The 19,783-nt window shown below is 39.4% G+C and overlaps 1 protein-coding gene across 1 annotated transcript in view; it reads right to left on the reverse strand.

The window, feature by feature from the left end:
- The window catches only part of LOC145418683 (uncharacterized), a 176,142-nt gene that overhangs the window by 60,545 nt on the left and 95,814 nt on the right, over nt 1-19,783 (reverse strand). The gene's annotated exons all lie outside the window — the stretch shown is intronic.

The following is a 19,783-nucleotide window of genomic DNA, read 5'->3' on the forward strand; positions in this document are numbered from 1 at the left end:
CTGGTGATTTAGAGGATAATGATGATGATGATGTTATCCTAGCTGACACTTTTCTTGCTAATTTGGACCACTCACCAGATGAGGCAGTACCCCGTAGTGTTGATAATTTGTCTCGTCAAGAGTTGGTTGAGTTGCAGGTTGCTGACCCTGAGTTGAAAGGTCTAGCTAACTCTGCTTACAGTGAAGAAGAGTCAGCCGGTGCTTCTACTTGTTATTATGTAAAGTCAGGAGTACTTATGAGGAAGTGGAGACCCCCAACAGCATTAGCCGACTGTGAATGGGAGGTTGTACATCAAGTTGTCATCCCTCGTGTTTGTAGGCAGGATATCATTAGAGTGGCTCATGATTCCAGTTTGGCAGGACACCTTGGAGTGAGGAAGACTGTGGCACGCATTTTGAAACACTTCTACTGGCCAGGGATCTTTAGGGATGTTTCCTGGTATTGTGAGTCTTGTCACACCTGTCAAGTTGTGGGGAAGTGTAATCAGACCGAAAAGGTTGCACCTCTAGTTCCCATTCCTCCTTTTGAGGCGCCTTTCACCCGTGTGTTGGTGGATATTGTGGGCCCTCTTCCTAAGACTTCTTCAGGATTTTCTTATGTGTTGACCATGATTGATATGGCTACTCGTTATCCTGAAGCCATTCCACTTAGAAACATCTCAGCAAAGAACGTGGTTAAGGAAATGCTAGGGTTCTTCACAAAGTTTGGTCTGCCCAAGGAGGTACAGTCAGACCGGGGAAGTAATTTCATGTCAAACTTTTTCAAGCAGTCTCTGAAAGAGTTGGCCATCACCCAGATCACGTCTTCAGCTTACCATCCCCAGACCCAAGGAGCGTTGGAGAGATATCATCAAACACTCAAATCGATGCTCAAGAAATACTGTTTGGAACATCAGAAAGACTGGGATAAAGGTCTTCCATTCGTTGTGTTTGCCGCAGGAGAATCTCCAAATGAATCACTGGGCTTCTCACCTTTTGAACTACTGTTTGGCCATGAAGTAAGAGGACCCCTTAAGTTACTCAAGGAATGCTGGCTGTCGGAGGAAGATGACGTCAACCTGCTGGAGTATGTGATGAAGTTCAAAGAACGGCTGTCCACTGCTTTACAGCTGGCGAGAGAGAATTTAGGAGCTGCTCAGGAGAAGATGAAGACTTGGTATGATAAGAAGTCCAGGTTACGCCACTTTCAGCCAGGAGATCAGGTTTTGATTCTGCTACCAGTTCATGGGCAACCTCTTCAAGCCAAGTTTAGTGGCCCTTATTTCGTGGAGAAGAAACTCAGTGATGTCAGCTATGTCATCGCCACACCAGATCGTAGAAAGAGCAAGCAACTATGTCACATCAACATGCTAAAGTTATATCACAGGCGGGACGAAAATAATCCAGTCTGCACTGTAGCTGTTCCACCTGAGTCTGCAAGTGAAGCTCTCCCATGCAGTATGAGCCTGAGTGATAGTTTGGGGAAGAATCCTGATATCATGAATGATCTCCAGACTAAGCTCTCTCATCTACCTCCCAAGGAGAGGTAGGAGTTTTCAGCATTACTGCAGGAGTACCCGCAAGTGTTCCGTGCTACTCCAGGAAGAACCACTGTGTTGATGCATGATGTCGATGTTGGAGACGCAAAGCCAATTAAATTGCCTCCTTACCGTGTGAACCCAGTGAAAGTTCCTCTCATCCAGAAGGAGCTTGGCTACCTGTTGGACCACAAGATGATTGAGCCCTTCAGAGTGAGTGGAGTTCTCCTGTCACTCTGGTCCCTAAGCCAGGTGGGTCACAGCGGCTTTGCATTGACTACAGACGTGTTAATCAGATAACCAAAACAGACACTTACCCTCTCCCTCGTGTGGAAGATTGCATAGACAAGATCGGAAAGGCTAGGTACATAAGTAAGTTTGATTTGTTAAAGGGATACTGGCAAGTACCTATGACTGAACGTGCTGGGGAGGTCTCATGTTTTGTAGCACTGGGAAGGACATTTGCATGTTCTGTAATGCCATGTACAGATTGTTTTAGAGTAATAAGAAATTTCCTTTGTAAATTTCTTTTTTCTTTGTGGGGAGGTGTTACATAGCCTATGATTTCATCATCCTTTGTGTAATTTTAACGCACAGTATGCTGCATGTTTGATCACGAGCGTGTTCTGCCTCAGTCCCCCCCTTCTACCGTTATAGTAGAGTAAGTCGTCCTTTCTGTTATTCAGTGCGGGATTGTCAACTGTTTGTCCCCATCGCTTCATTTGCGCGTCCTTCTTACAAGTTGTATCAAGCTCTGCCGGCCCCTATATAATGAGCTCAGTCTCTGCATCATTGCCACTTAGATCTGCTCCTCATTTTGTTCACATCTCTGTCCTCCCCTGTACAGATATTATTATTGTGAGTGCTCAAGAAATCTCCAAACATCTAGCAGCTGTGTGTAATTTGAGTATAACTGTTGTTGCATTTTTTTCTTGTACTGTGTAGCATATGGTTGATTCTTAGGCCTAGTGAGGTCTTTGTGATTGATGTAGGGTTTTATATCAGTCATTTTTTATAATAGTTTGTATCTGTAATAATATATCTGGCATTCACTGAGTATTATCTGGTATCTCATTTTATCAGGGCTGACTTAGATAAATTTACTCTTGCTAATTTCGTGTTAATAGAGGCTATTGCAGTTAACCATATATTTAACTTGTTTATTTGCCATTACATTATCCTTATGAGTTCTGAATGTTTTGTTGTTAGTTTGTGCATTAAACTTTAACTTGTAATTTTACCTAACTCTTTTGTTTTGAACCTGGAACTTTACGGTACAGTAGTGACTCTTCGTATTCTCACTTAAAGTGTACATTATCTTTCTCTGTTCCGTAACATAAATTTGGCGACCTCTCATCAGGATATTCAGGATATTATCATAAGGATATTGCTCGATATTTTGTGACTTGTTACTTATTCATGATGGCTACTATTACTACACTTGATGAAGCCAAAGATTTTTTGTCAAATGTGCAAACAGTGTGTGATATAGAAAACAGAACAAAGAATGAACTTAAGCTTGTTGCTCAACAATTGGGAATTGCTGTTCGCTCTCATCATTCTAAAGATCAAATTGTTGACATGATTAATGAAAGTTTGTTTAATGTAACTCCTCCAAATGAGCAAACGCAGATTGAATTAGCTAAGTTACAGCTAGCCCTGCAGGAGGCTAAGGCTAAGGAGGCGGAGTCTCGTGTTAAGGAGGCTGAATTTCAGGCAAATGCTCGTATTCAAGAGGCACAGGTACAGGCTCAGGCACAAATTGAACTTGCCAGGATTCAGGCAGACCATGAGTATCGCACGAAACAAGGTGGAACTGGATCATCTAGCTCTGATGATTTTGATGTGGCTAAAAATGTTAAACTTGTCCCTCCTTTTAATGAATCTGATTTAACTATTTTCAGTTGTTTGAGAGGGTAGCTACAGGTTTTAATTGGCCTAAGGAGTATTGGCCAGTACTCCTTCAAACTGTTCTCACCAGTAAAGCTCAAGTAACTTATGCATCTTTGCCTCAGGATCAATCTGATAATTATGATGTAGTTAAGAGCTTGATTCTTAAGGCCTATGAGCTTGTTCCTGAAGCCTATAGAGTAAAATTTAGGACAACTTACAAACAAGATAAGCAATCCCATGTTGAGTATGCAAAAATCAAAGAAGATTTGTTAGAGCAGTGGTTAAATTCTAAGAATGTGGATTCTGATTTTGGTAAATTTAAGCAGATGATTTTGCTGGAGGACTTCAAGAGGTGTATTTATAAAGATGTAAGCCTATATCTTGATGAGAAAAGAATAGATAATTTGTCTGATGCTGCAGTTTTAGCTGATGAGTATGTTCTCACTCACAAGAGATATTCTAGAGAAAAAGGGAAAGCTGAGAGTAAGTACGTTGCCTCTACTCAGAGTACAGGTAACAGGAAAGAGAACAAAGATGATGTTTCTCAGGAAGTAAATACCAGCTTCACCTCTACATTTCAGAAAAGTAAATGTACTTATTGTAGTAAGCTTGGTCATACTACGGAGAAATGTTTCAGGAAACAGCGTGATGTGAACAAAAAGGAGTCTTTAAATATTCAGTCAATTGGTCTAGTGTCCACTCTTGAGAGTTCCCAGAATTCTTTAACCGAGTTAACTGAACCTGCTTTGAGGGGTAACTTAAATTCTCATGATGGAGCTCCTCTTTTGAGCAGTAACGTGGGTGACACTCTCAAGAGTTCATGTGCTAATTTCCTGTCTGATGGTTTTGTCAGTCCTCTGGACAGTAATGACAGGAAATCAGTTCAAATATATCGTGATACAGGTGCTTGCCAATCCCTTATGCTGACCAGTGTTCTAGGCTCTAATGTTAATTCCTCTGATGAAACTGTAATCTTGCAAGGTGTAGGGAATAATTACTTCTCTGTCCCTCTGTGCAGAGTGAATTTAGAGTCTGGTTTTGTTATTGGTTCCGTTATGGTTGGGTTGGTTGAGACACTCCCAATGTCAGGTGTAACTTTCTTACTTGGAAATGATATTGGTGGAAGTCAAGTGTGTCCAGCTCCTTAGTTGTCTAGTGAGCCAGTGGCTGCGTCCCAGGATTGTGATGTCCCTGATGTGTTCCCTGCATGTGCTGTCACTAGGGCTAAGTCTAAAGTTACTGGTGATTTAGAGGATAATGATGATGATGATGTTATCCTAGCTGACACTTTTCTTGCTAATTTGGACCACTCACCAGATGAGGCAGTACCCCGTAGTGTTGATAATTTGTCTCGTCAAGAGTTGGTTGAGTTGCAGGTTGCTGACCCTGAGTTGAAAGGTCTAGCTAACTCTGCTTACAGTGAAGAAGAGTCAGCCGGTGCTTCTACTTGTTATTATGTAAAGTCAGGAGTACTTATGAGGAAGTGGAGACCCCCAACAGCATTAGCCGACTGTGAATGGGAGGTTGTACATCAAGTTGTCATCCCTCGTGTTTGTAGGCAGGATATCATTAGAGTGGCTCATGATTCCAGTTTGGCAGGACACCTTGGAGTGAGGAAGACTGTGGCACGCATTTTGAAACACTTCTACTGGCCAGGGATCTTTAGGGATGTTTCCTGGTATTGTGAGTCTTGTCACACCTGTCAAGTTGTGGGGAAGTGTAATCAGACCGAAAAGGTTGCACCTCTAGTTCCCATTCCTCCTTTTGAGGCGCCTTTCACCCGTGTGTTGGTGGATATTGTGGGCCCTCTTCCTAAGACTTCTTCAGGATTTTCTTATGTGTTGACCATGATTGATATGGCTACTCGTTATCCTGAAGCCATTCCACTTAGAAACATCTCAGCAAAGAACGTGGTTAAGGAAATGCTAGGGTTCTTCACAAAGTTTGGTCTGCCCAAGGAGGTACAGTCAGACCGGGAAGTAATTTCATGTCAAACTTTTTCAAGCAGTCTCTGAAAGAGTTGGCCATCACCCAGATCACGTCTTCAGCTTACCATCCCCAGACCCAAGGAGCGTTGGAGAGATATCATCAAACACTCAAATCGATGCTCAAGAAATACTGTTTGGAACATCAGAAAGACTGGGATAAAGGTCTTCCATTCGTTGTGTTTGCCGCAGGAGAATCTCCAAATGAATCACTGGGCTTCTCACCTTTTGAACTACTGTTTGGCCATGAAGTAAGAGGACCCCTTAAGTTACTCAAGGAATGCTGGCTGTCGGAGGAAGATGACGTCAACCTGCTGGAGTATGTGATGAAGTTCAAAGAACGGCTGTCCACTGCTTTACAGCTGGCGAGAGAGAATTTAGGAGCTGCTCAGGAGAAGATGAAGACTTGGTATGATAAGAAGTCCAGGTTACGCCACTTTCAGCCAGGAGATCAGGTTTTGATTCTGCTACCAGTTCATGGGCAACCTCTTCAAGCCAAGTTTAGTGGCCCTTATTTCGTGGAGAAGAAACTCAGTGATGTCAGCTATGTCATCGCCACACCAGATCGTAGAAAGAGCAAGCAACTATGTCACATCAACATGCTAAAGTTATATCACAGGCGGGACGAAAATAATCCAGTCTGCACTGTAGCTGTTCCACCTGAGTCTGCAAGTGAAGCTCTCCCATGCAGTATGAGCCTGAGTGATAGTTTGGGGAAGAATCCTGATATCATGAATGATCTCCAGACTAAGCTTTCTCATCTACCTCCCAAGGAGAGGCAGGAGTTTTCAGCATTACTGCAGGAGTACCCGCAAGTGTTCCGTGCTACTCCAGGAAGAACCACTGTGTTGATGCATGATGTCGATGTTGGAGACGCAAAGCCAATTAAATTGCCTCCTTACCGTGTGAACCCAGTGAAAGTTCCTCTCATCCAGAAGGAACTTGGCTACCTGTTGGACCACAAGATGATTGAGCCCTGTCAGAGCGAGTGGAGTTCTCCTGTCACTCTGGTCCCTAAGCCAGGTGGGTCACAGCGGCTTTGCATTGACTACAGACGTGTTAATCAGATAACCAAAACAGACACTTACCCTCTCCCTCGTGTGGAAGATTGCATAGACAAGATCGGAAAGGCTAGGTACATAAGTAAGTTTGATTTGTTAAAGGGATACTGGCAAGTACCTATGACTGAACGTGCTGGGGAGGTCTCATGTTTTGTAGCACTGGGAAGGACATTTGCATGTTCTGTAATGCCATGTACAGATTGTTTTAGAGTAATAAGAAATTTCCTTTGTAAATTTCTTTTTTCTTTGTGGGGAGGTGTTACATAGCCTATGATTTCATCATCCTTTGTGTAATTTTAACGCACAGTATGCTGCATGTTTGATCACGAGCGTGTTCTGCCTCAGTCCCCCCTTCTACCGTTATAGTAGAGTAAGTCGTCCTTTCTGTTATTCAGTGCGGGATTGTCAACTGTTTGTCCCCATCGCTTCATTTGCGCGTCCTTCTTACAAGTTGTATCAAGCTCTGCCGGCCCCTATATAATGAGCTCAGTCTCTGCATCATTGCCACTTAGATCTGCTCCTCATTTTGTTCACATCTCTGTCCTCCCCTGTACAGATATTATTATTGTGAGTGCTCAAGAAATCTCCAAACATCTAGCAGCTGTGTGTAATTTGAGTATAACTGTTGTTGCATTTTTTTCTTGTACTGTGTAGCATATGGTTGATTCTTAGGCCTAGTGAGGTCTTTGTGATTGATGTAGGGTTTTATATCAGTCATTTTTTATAATAGTTTGTATCTGTAATAATATATCTGGCATTCACTGAGTATTATCTGGTATCTCATTTTATCAGGGCTGACTTAGATAAATTTACTCTTGCTAATTTCGTGTTAATAGAGGCTATTGCAGTTAACCATATATTTAACCTGTTTATTTGCCATTACATTATCCTTATGAGTTCTGAATGTTTTGTTGTTAGTTTGTGCATTAAACTTTAACTTGTAATTTTACCTAACTCTTTTGTTTTGAACCTGGAACTTTACGGGACAGTAGTGACTCTTCGTATTCTCACTTAAAGTGTACATTATCTTTCTCTGTTCCGTAACAATATATATATATATATATATATATATATATATATATATATATATATATATATATATCTATATATATATCTATCTATATATATATATATCTATATATATATATATATATAAAGATAGGCAGATGGTGAGAAATATTGATAGACAGATATAGATAGACAAGTAGATGGATGGATATATAAACACATAAGCAGATGGTGAGAAATATTGATAGATATAGATACATAGATGGACGGACGGATAGACATACAAATAGGCAGATGGTGAGATATATTGATAGACATAGATAAACTGATAGATAGACAGATGGATAGATAGATATAAACAGACAGGCTGATGATGAGAAGTATTCATAGACAGATATAGATTAACAGATAGGTAGATGAATAGATACATAAACACACAGGCAGACGGTGAGAAATACTGACAGATATATATACTGTAGATAGATGTATAGATGGATGGATATATAAACAGAGAGGGAGATGGAGAGAAATATTGATAGACGGATAGATATTGAAAGAGAGGCAAAAAGAGTAGATAAAAGGATAATAAACAACAGAATGATACAGAGACAGAAACATATTTTATATATACAGACGGACAGGCATACATGTATACCTTACAGTATCTCTCTCTCTCTCTCTCTCTCTCTCTCTCTCTCTCTATCTATCTATCTATCTATCTATCTATCTATACACTACAACCTTATGTTCCTGTACCTCAAGTCGATGAACTTTTGCATAAAAACAAGGAAAAAAGCCCTCATTCCTCTTAGTTTTAAGAAAAGGTCACCCCAATATAAAAAAAATCGATTTTTGGAAGAGTATATTTACATGTATAACAATAAATAACAAAAACAAAAGAGTTTATACAAATGCATTAATACTTAAAATCACTGTTTATTAAATAGAATTGATGTATGTTGCAATTTGGCTCTGTTTCTGCAGGCAGCATAAAGTTCCTGTATCATTTTGATCGCACGTTCTGCACACTGATTACTTCTTGGTATACTGAGTAAGGATGGCTCCTGCTTCCAGTGATTCTGCAATGAGTTTAATGCTTTGTTGTAAGGTTTCAATATTTCTTACAAGTTCTTGAAGTCATTTTCATTGTACATCTGATTAGTAAACCAGTACTCTGCCCATTTGTGCGAAATGAATCTGCAGATCTTCTCCAAAGTCTTCCTTGTGGTAGGTATAAGAATGAATGCAAAGATAGCGAGAAATGCTCCTGAATTCCACCTCGCATTACTGATATTTGGAATTTGATGAAAGTTAATAAAAGGAAAATGCCCTTTTTCTTCAAAGAATCTAAACACTCGTATTAAATGGTACAAAAATTTCACGTCATCTCTCCATCCTGACTAATCGAGGATCTCTTCTGTTCCATTAACAAACTGTGATTTTAGTTTTTCATAATTCTTTATTAGTTGAGACACAAATGGATATTTGATGTTTGGAGAATTAGTGTTAGTGCCAAGCTCTTCGTCCATCACCAATCAGAGAATCCTGTCCAGAATGTGATGCTGACAACCGATAAATTGTGGTTTGTTGAAACTCTTATCCGACAACTTTTGCTGTAATCTGACAACAACTCCACTCTTTTTCCCAGTGTTAACGCTAGTTGTATCAGCAATGATCATCTTTATTGTATGCTATAAGTTGTATTCATCAATAATTTAGCGATTCTTTCAGCAATAGTTTCAGCTTTGCCATTTTCCAAACGCAATGCATCCAATTTTATTTCGGTAGTAATACTACCTGGTACTCATCAATCCGCTTTCCATCGAAATATAAAGATCATGTTTCCAACTGTAACTTATCAATCATTTCCTCCTTCACTGTAGCAGCCTGTTTGCATATTGACTTGTAAACTGCTGCTTGACTTGGAGTTGGACTGTCACTACCATCATGTGACAATTGTTTGCATATTTTAGTGGCTTTATTTGTCGATACTCCAGCGGATGTCACCAAGTTTGTTGCAACTTTACTTCTGTTGTGTTTTCTGGTTGGTGGTTGATTAATCTTATCTTCATCCTTATATTCGCTGTCATCAGATTCAGTGCAACTACTATCTATCTTTCTATATACCTAGGCTGCTTCCCCCATGGAAAGGGAGGTAGCCGAGACAGGACGACACACTCCCCATTTACTCATCCATTCAAACACAGTCATTCGCATCTTAGCCCCAAAGGGGAGAAGGGACAGATCCTCACCGCACCACACCACACAAGGGTCAAATGCACAGTGCAATCAGTGACATCCTCAGCAGGGCCCGACAGCAGAGCTGGTTTACCCCTGCCACATCATAATAGACCCATCCCCTTACTCGCACCTGACCTGACTAGCTAATCAGACCAAATGAGGGAGAATATCCCCTCAGGGCTGCGTCATCATTTATTCAGGGCTGCGTCATCATTTATTCATTCACAATTTCTCTCCATTTATTTCTGTCACGCACAGCCACTCTTCCTTGCTCAACAGACATCCCTCTCGCATCCAGCGCTCTCTTCACACTGTCCATCCATCCTATTCGTGGTCTCCCTCTCAGCCTTACACCTCTCACATCAGATATAGTTATCTTTTTCACCAATCGCTCATTATCCATTCTCTCCATATGCCCAAACCATCGCAACACCCTCTGCTCAACTCTACCAGGCATCTCCCGAACAACTCCAGTTCTCCTTCGCACTTCATCATTTCGCACTCGATCCATACGCGTCACTCCACACATACTCCTCAGACACCTCATCTCCATTACATTCAAACTTTTCCTCTCTGCTACACCCATATTCCATGTTTCAGCCCCATATAACGCAGGTGGTACCACAACACCCTCATACAACCTTCTCTTTACATCCATTCTAAGCGAACGACATCTAAACACTTTTTTCATTCCTCCCAGCACCTTTCCTACTTCATTTATTCTAAACATCACTTCTGCATCTATTCTTCCATTCATAGCAACATGCGACCCTAAATATTTAAAACACTCCACTACCACTGGATGAAAAGATCGTAAGATGATGATGGTAATACCGGTTCATCGGGCAGTTTTCGTCTTTTTGAAGGGTGATTGGTTTCCTTACTTGCAACTTGACCTGTTCAGTACCCTACTTCTCCTTTGCTTTGCACTTGTAGGTGGTATAGTTGTTTATATTCAGTGGAAAACAATTGACCATTTACTTTTGTGATATCTAAAAGTTTATTCAGGGCATCATATTTTCCCCTCTTGACACATTCATCGTATGATTTTAGCACCTTGTCAAGCTTTGCTTGCATTGCTTGATCTGACACCTGTGGGAAGTTCAATTTATTCTCCAATATTTTTGTAACTTCTTTGGAAATTTTGACTATTCGTTCTTTTCTTAAGTTGATTTTTGCTCCAACAAACTGGTAACGTCCAACAACTTGCCTTTGGTTTGGTATTCTGCATTTTTCATCTAATGAAGATTCATCTAAAGGCACAACTCCTCTTCTTTTATGTGACTGCTGGAACCGCACCAAATTATTGGTCCAGACATCCTTGTTCTTCTGTACGACAGTATCAAGTCTTTTGTGCGACATCATGCTTCTCTGAAAAACAAAAATATTTAATATATAACAGTAACACACAACCCCTTTGGGATTATGGCGTCTGGCAATAGATAGATAGATAGACAGAACACACGAGGGAATTATTATGCTGACTTATCACCTGCAAACTGCGAAGACAACTGTTAGATGCTGAAAACTGTGTCCCATTATATAATATTTAGATTATTCTAGAATGTTCTAAACAATGTTAAACCATACTTGAACGTTACTAACTGTACTAGAAATTTCTAAACAGTTCTAAAATCTTCTGTGCAAGTCTATAAAGTTATAAAAATTATATATAAAGATTTAAAAAGTGATTAAACTTGCGTGTGGTAACGTTAAATATATGGTAATCCATTTTTTTTTTATTTGGGGGAGACCTTTTCTTTAAAACTGAGAGGAATAAGGGCTTTTTCTTTGTTTTTTAACAAAAGTTCATCCATTTATGATACAGGCTACCATTTATTTGAAAAAAAAAATTATAACCCTAAGAGAGAGAGAGAGAGAGAGAGAGAGAGAGAGAGAGAGAGAGAGAGAGAGAGATTAGTAACGGTAACTTTTTTTTTTTTTTTATGCGAGGAAGAAGGAACCAAAGGCCATGAGCCCGCAGTAACAGTTCCCTCCAAGAGAAAAACAAAATACAATAGAGAGCCAAATTCAAGATCCGATCATTTTGAGATGCCTGGACACACTACGTTTGAAAGACTGGAGATCATAGGCAGAAGGAAATACAGACAGAGGGAGACAGTTCCAGAGCTGACCTGTTGCATAAATAAAAGACTGGGAGTAACGGTTAACTCTTGCATTAGAGAGTTGGACAGAAAAGGGATGAGAGTTTGCTGCCAGACGGGTGCTACGCGCCCGTCGTAGAGGTGGAGGAATGCAAGCAGACAGTTCAGAGGAGCAGTGACCATTAAAGTAGCGATAGAAAAGAGATAAAGATGCAACAGTGCGGCGAAGAGACAGAGGTTGAAAGGAGTCAGTAAGAGGAGGAGAGTTAATGAGACGAAAAGCCTTTGACTCCACCCTATTGAGAAGAGCTGTATGTGGGGAGCCTCCCCACAAGGAATTATATAATCTAAGTAAAATAAAATGGTCCGTATGATGGCAAGAGGGAATATCTAGCATCTTATACTAATAATATCACACACACACACAAAAAACAGTAAAAATAAAAAAAAAATCACAAGAGAAAACAGAAAAAATAATTCCACTCGTAATGAATTCCAGCTGTTGAACAGAATGCGAAATAACAGTACAGTAAAATAAATATAGCCATCGTTCTGTCAACTTAGCGGGAGAGACAGAGAGACAGACAGAGACAGAAACAGACAGACAGAGAATTATAACCAGAATCGTGAATAACCGAGAGAGAGAGAGAGAGAGGGGGGGGGGGGGGGTATCATAACCCAATATCATGCATAACAAATTCGCTCATACATTAATACTTATGCGCCACACGGTCAAACAAAAACAACAAAGACTATTTCGTCGCTTGTTTGACGGTGTTTGTTAAATATTGTGTATTGTGAGTGTTTGCGTGTGCGTGTGCGTGATGAATGAATTTGCCGTCTGTGTGTGTATGTGTGTGTGTGTGTGTGTGTGTGTGTGTGTGTGTGTGTGATGCAGTATACCTGAAATGTAAAAAATATGTATCTTTAGTTCTCGGCTTTAGTTACCATCCTTGTCTGTCTGTCTGTCTGTCTTTGTCTCTGTCTGTCTGTCTCTGTCTCTGTCTCTGTCTGTCTGTCTGTCTGTCTGTCTGTCTCTCTCTCTCTCTCATAAATGTATTAATGTATAAAATGTATGAATGTATTATGTATATAGTATAGATAACACAGTCATATATATTTTTTATAATTTCTCGTTTTTTCCACTAGAATGATAACTGAAAAACTGCAAAATATATTCTTTCCAAAAGTTTCTGATAAATAAAATAAATGTAAAAATACGGAAATAAAAAATAAAGTAAAATAAAAAAATGAAATAAAATAAAGTAAATATATATATATATATATATATATATATATATGTTTCAGAGAGGCTTCTAAGACCAGGGTTCCATTCCATCCTTGAGAGAGAGAGAGAGAGAGAGTACATAGGAAGTACAGACAACAGGAGGCGATATTGGAAGAATAATTATGTAACACAGAAAAGGACAGTCAAACGTAAAAATTCGCATGGAAAAAGGTGTTAGGGAACTACCTCGACCGACGAGAATACAGGCTAGAGAGTATGTTGATTAGGAAAGCTCCCTAACACCTTTTCCTTAGCGATTTAATTATTGGATAAGGCTAGTTAATTTTCACTTGTAGGTACGATGTTTATGGAGAGGATGGCGATACTGGAAGAATTCATGTAACATAGAAGAGGATAGTAAGGTGTAATAAGCAAATAAATCTCTTATGAAAAGGTGTTAGGGAATTTTTACTACATATATAGAGGTCTCGAGCGGATTAAGAAAAGGAGTTAAGGAGTGTACTGACCTCACAAGAATATCTTTCTAGCAAGGAAGGAAGGAAGGAAAGAGAGAAGGAAGGTGGAGGAGGAGGAGGAGGAGGAGGAGGAGGAGAAGGGGGAGGGGGAGAAGGAGGAGGAGAAAAATGAGGACAAATGAAGAATGAGAAGAAGAAAAAGAAAGGAGAAAGAAAATGAAAGACAAAAAGATGAAAAAAAATAGGACTGGAAGAAGAAAATTTCCACTGTAAAAACAAAAATTATTTTCCACATTAAGGAAAACACACCCACACCCACATTCACATCCACAGCCACATCCACATCCACGCCCATACCCACACCAACACAATAATCGGTAAATCCTATTAATGTAAAAAGATAAATAAATAAATAACACAGAAAATATAATAAAAAACAAGAATAAGAAATTAAGACGTGGGTTAAGACACAGAAAAAGCCTTGAGAACTCTTTTTGCCCTTGGGAGAGAGAGCATCTGTCCTCCTCGTATGAAATGTAAAAATCTTGAGCGAGAATATTCATCTCCATCTCGAGAAATATTCATCTCTCCATCTCGTATTTCTGTGCCGTGTGAGACGAGCGGAATGGTGGGCACTTCGTCGGATATTTTTCTTATTCTTACTCATTCTTTCTAGCTGCCTGTCTCTCTCTCCAATGCTCCTACGATTCTCCTTTTTCTTCTAGTTCATCATCAGTTATCACCTTTAATACTCTTCCTCTTCTTTCCTTATTATATCAAAACTTGCCACGTCCTTGAGGGAAGTTTTCTTTTGTCATGATGATGATGATGATGATGATGATGATGATTATACTATCACTCCTACTCCTACTACTACTACTACTACTACTTCTATTACTACTACTACTACCATCACTACTACTACTACTGCTACTACTAGAAATTTCAACCCAATATTTTCAGCTTTAAAATGAAAACTTAGAATGGTGTGAGAAATGAAATATTATTGTTTTAGCTGTTTTGGGTTTGTTGTAATTAGACAAAAAATTAGATATACATAACTCCTGGCTAATTTTCTTTTTATTATAATCTTTCAATATATATTTTTTTCTATCTACGCTTGAGTGATTTTTTTGTGCACGTTTCGGTCGATTTTTTAATTTTCTGTTTTATCATAACTTGGTGCTTTATCTTTTTTTATTTGATGACTTGATTTCGTGTGTAGGAAAGTATTGGTATTAGTTATTTCGGAATTAGTTCTTGATGAAAAAATAAATAAATAAATAAATAATGATGGATGCAGGAATAAGAACAATTTAGTTTTTTTTTTTTTTTACTTGTGAGCTGATTTTAATTTTCTCTTAAGTTAACATTGCTTTTTCTTGTGTGTGTGTGTGTGTGTGTGTGTGTGTGTGTGTGTGTGTGTGTGTGTGAAGTTTGATCTGGACCTTCTTGTATGTCCTTAATATTTCTGCTTTATTTAGAAAAAAAATGACTTTATTAGGATAGGGATTATTTTCATTGCCCAACAGGAAGATTTTTGAAAAATAATCTATCTACTCATTGCAAGGTTTGGTCTGAGTTTTCTTATAATTTTCATCGTATATTTCTTAAGGTAATTTTACTTTCTGGAAGACAGGGAATATTATCCTTATCTAAGGATTATTTACCTATTATAAAGCTTATGGATTTTTTCTTATATTTGCATTACAATTTTCTTAACAAACCTTTGCCTTCTGAAAAACTGGGAATATTTTCGTTATCTTAGGACCTCTTTCATTTTCTTCTTTAATTTTGAGATTTGTTTTGGATTATGTTCATTTTCTTGATATTCTTCTTAGGATAACTAAGCCTTTTAAAAAATTAGGAATATTTTCGTTTCGGACAGCAATTTTTTCATCACATTTTGAAAGGCATGATTTCCATTCTTTGCTGGATATTTACTGGATATATTTTCTAGGTACTTTTTCTCAACATTTCAAGATATTTTTCCTGGATTTATTTTTCACGACGTTTTCTAGATATTTTTTTTTCCAAATTTCGGTTTTTATTTTTATTTTTATGGGATATTTTCAGGATTTTTTTCTGATTTCCATTTTTCTTTTTTCTTCTGGCTATTTTTTATCGATATTGTCTTTACATTTTTTCTGGATATTTGTATATAATTCTCTGAATATTTTTTCTTGGATTTTTTCTGGAGTCCTTTTTTTGACAATTTTCAATATATTTTTAAGGACATTTTTTTCTGTATATTTTTTCAACATGTTTCTGGATATTTTTCTGCATATTTTCTGAATATGTTCTTGATATTTTTCTGGACATATCTATTATATTTTTGAATATTTTTTTCTGGACATTATTGCCATTTTTCTTGATATTTTCTTCTGCATATTTTTTCTGGACTTTTGATATTTTTTTCTTAGTATTTTTATATATTTTCTCTGGATTTTTATATGTATTTATATTCCTGGCTATTATTAACACAGGGATTATTTTCGGGTCTAGAGCAAAACTTTTTTTTTCCTTTTCAAGTAAAAAAATCCGGAAATAACAGATTTTCTGAAGCCCTGTGCTGGCTTTCTCATATCTCGAGTTGATAATTTCTGTTCTCACCTCGGAGGCATCCTGGTTCTCTCTCCTTCCCTCCCTCCTCCAGCTTTTTATTCTTCCTCTCTCTCTCTCTCTCTCTCGTCTTTTTTTCTTTGCCCCTCCCTCACTTTTCCCTCCTTCACTCTCTCTCACATCCCTCTTTTCCTCTCTTTTTCTCTCCCTCTTAAGTCCCCTCCTCCATTCTCTCACTTATCTCTTTCTTTCCGTCTTTCCTTCGTCTCTCCCTCCTTTTTCCTTCATCCATTCTTACCCACCTCTTCTCTGTCTGTCTGTCTGTCTGTCTGTCTGTCTCTCTCTCTCTCTCTCTCTCTCTCTCTCTCTCTCTCTCTCTCTCTCTCTTTCCTTCGTCTCTACCTTTTTTTTCTTCTCCAGTCTCTCTCCTCTCTTTCTTTTACCTACCCTTCCTCTTCTTTTCATTCCTCTTCCTCATCTTCTTCATTGATTTTATTCCTTTTCCTTCCCTCCCCCCTCTTCTGCCCCCTCAAATCTTTATCTTTTTTTTTTTCTTTTCCTCTTTCCTTCGGCTCCTCCATCCTTCTCCGCCTTCCTCCCTCCTCCTCTCTCATGAAGGGATATGATAACTTAGACATGAATAAATATTTTGGTATAGACCGATCGAGTCAAACCAGAAGTAATGGCTGCAAAATTATGGGAAAGCATTTCCAATCCCATGAAGCAAAATACTTCAACAGAGTTGTAAATATTTGGAACAGATTACTCTCAGATACCATGAACAGTATCTCAAGAAATTTAAAAACAAAATAGACACGTATGTGCACGAGAATCCTCAGCTGACTCTTTTTCTGTCCGAATAACTTGCTTTTATAGCGACGTGTAAGTTCCTTTTTTGTCTTCAAGACACCCTGTAAACAACGTACCCGTACATAGCTTCGCGTCACGTCATTATATATTTTTCAATTTATTCAGCGCAATAAAGTAATATAAGCACAGATTAAGATATGCATAGATAGCCCTGATTTAACGGTCACTACTCTGACTTCCGACCTATGATGGGCTGTGGATCACTGAGGGTCCTGTTAGCCAAGTGACCACCATTGGGATTTTTTTTTAATGTACCAGGGGTCACTGCTTCAGGAGGAAACTTGGTACTTATTCCAATGGAAGAGTTCCATGTCTCAGTAGAGTGAACGGAGCTAGGGCCTGATTGACTGCTGCCTACCTTAAAAGCGCCAGGCAATGCTGCCGCACCACCCCTATACATCCACACTGTGCACTGTGTAGTTTTCACGTCATGTCTACAGACGCCTCATTAACTCATTGTACCCGTCTATAATATCATGCCGTAACTATTAGTTTATATGATTACTTTCTCTTTCAGGTTACTCAAACGGGTAGCTTATATGTACTGTAGATAAAGTACTATAGAATGTAACTTTTCCTTTCCAGTACTTCCTATGAAATTTCCATGTCCGTTTTTTCATGCTGCATGGTGGTTTATCTCACTTTTTCCTGGAGGATTTGGGGGTGGGGGGAGCCTTCTTGCTTTAGTATCCTTATCCTTCAGCACGTAGAGTTAGATCTTCCTTCAGCATGTAGAGTTAGATCTTCCTTCAGCATGTAGAGTTAGATCTTCCTTCAGCATGTAGAGTTAGATCTTCCTTCAGCATGTAGAGTTAGATCTTCCTTCAGCATGTAGAGTTAGATCTTCCTTCAGCATGTAGAGTTAGATCTTGTAGTCATAGTCTTCTCTGAAACAAGCAGCCTTGAAAGGACCATAAGGTTTGTTGCTGTTTGCATTCCTATGTAATCCTACGTAATCGTCCTCCTCCTCCACCCCCCATCACCACCACCGCCACCTCCACGGCCACCCCCTCGGCCGCCACCACCTACTAATAATCCTCCTTCCACTTCTCCCCCTCCTCTTTCTCTTCCTCTTCCTCCTCCTCCTCTTCCTCCTTCTCCTCTTCCCCTTCGTCTTCCTCCTCTTCTTCCTCCTCCTCATCCTCTTTCTCTTCCATTTCTCTCCTTTCAACAATCTTGCTTTCAAGTTTTCTTTCCGACAAGAGGCTAATTCTTTCTCCTCTCTCTCTCTCTCTCTCTCTTGCAAACATCAGCTTCTTGTCTGTCCGTCTGTCTAGGCTATCTATTTTTACATAAATATACGGTGAACGGACGGAACAAGAGAGAGAGAGAGAGAGAGAGAGAGAGAGAGAGAGAGAGAGAGGGTAACCAATTGTTTCTAGATCAGATTTTTGAGTGTTTAAAAATCGTAATATAACAACCATGTGCTAAATAATAATAATCATCATCATCATCATCATCATCATCATCATCATCATGAAAATAATAATGATAATCACTAGAATTGCACAGTAGAGCACATACCTCCACCAACGCACTATCTCGCAATGTTAAAGAAAGTGAAAAAAAATTCCTGGATCCGCACCTTTATCTGGATCCGCACCAAATTTTCTATCTATCTATCTATTGCCAGACGTCTCAATCCCGTTTGGGGTGGCCACAAACAAATCGCCTCCAAGTCGCCCTGTCCCCCGCCATTTCACTGCCCTGCTCCCAACTCACACCCCCCTCTCTCATATACCTCTCCACCCCATCCCTCCATCTCATCCTCGGCCTCCCCCTCCCTCTTCCCCCCTCCACCTCACTCACATACACTCTCTTCGTCAGTCTTTCACCCTCCATCCTCTCCACATGGCCAAACCACCTCAGTGTGTTCCTCATAACGCATCCTATCACATCCACATCCACACCACAACGCTCCTTTATATCCTCATTCGTCAGCCTGTCTCTCCATGTGACTCCACAGGCTCCTCTTAAATAACTCATTTCCACTGCTCTCACTCTTGACTTGTGTCCTTCCAACAATGTCCAAGCTTCACTTCCGTACGTTAGAGTTGGTATCACAATACTGTCATGTAGTAACTTTTTCACTTCCATGCTCACTTCCCTGTTTCTTATCACTGCTTTCAAAGAACCAGCAACCTTTCTTCCCTGCTGTACCCTTTCAAGCACTTCACCCTCCAAACCTCCATCCTTACTCATGACACTACCCAAGTACTTAAACGTACTCACATTTTCCAATTCCTCACCATCCAACCTCGCTGTACATTCACTAACTTCACCTCTCTCAAAGACCATCACTTTACTCTTCCCTACATTCACCTTTAGATTCCGTTTCTTACACACTCTCCCAAACTCATCCACCAAGCCTTGCAGCTCCCCTTCGTCTTCACTCAACAACACAGTATCATCTGCAAACAACAGTACAGGGAGTTTCCAAACACTATCCTCTCTCACCAGGGCCACTCCAACATCCACTACCCTACCTTGTACCTCTTTTATTACCCCATCCATGCACCAAATTTTAATGGAGTGTATTTTTGGCCAAGGTCCATTCTTCTACCAAGTTTCGTGGAAATCCGTCCAGTAGTTTTTGTGTAACCTTGCTCAAAAACCAACCAACCAACCAACAAACAAACGGACAGGGGTGAAAACATAACCTCCTTGGCGGAGGTAATAATAATAATAATAATAATAATAATAATAATAATAATAATAATAATAATGGTAGTAGTAGTAGTAGTAGTAGCAGTAGCAACAGCAGCAGCAGCAGCAGTAGTAGTAGTAGTAGTAGTAGTACTTGTAGTAGTAGTACTAGTGGTAATAGTAGGAGTAGC

Source organism: Coenobita brevimanus, chromosome 116 (assembly GCF_032717465.1).
Source record: "Coenobita brevimanus isolate Jiangsu-jjx chromosome 116, ASM3271746v2, whole genome shotgun sequence".
Classification (NCBI taxonomy): Eukaryota; Metazoa; Arthropoda; class Malacostraca; order Decapoda; family Coenobitidae; genus Coenobita; species Coenobita brevimanus.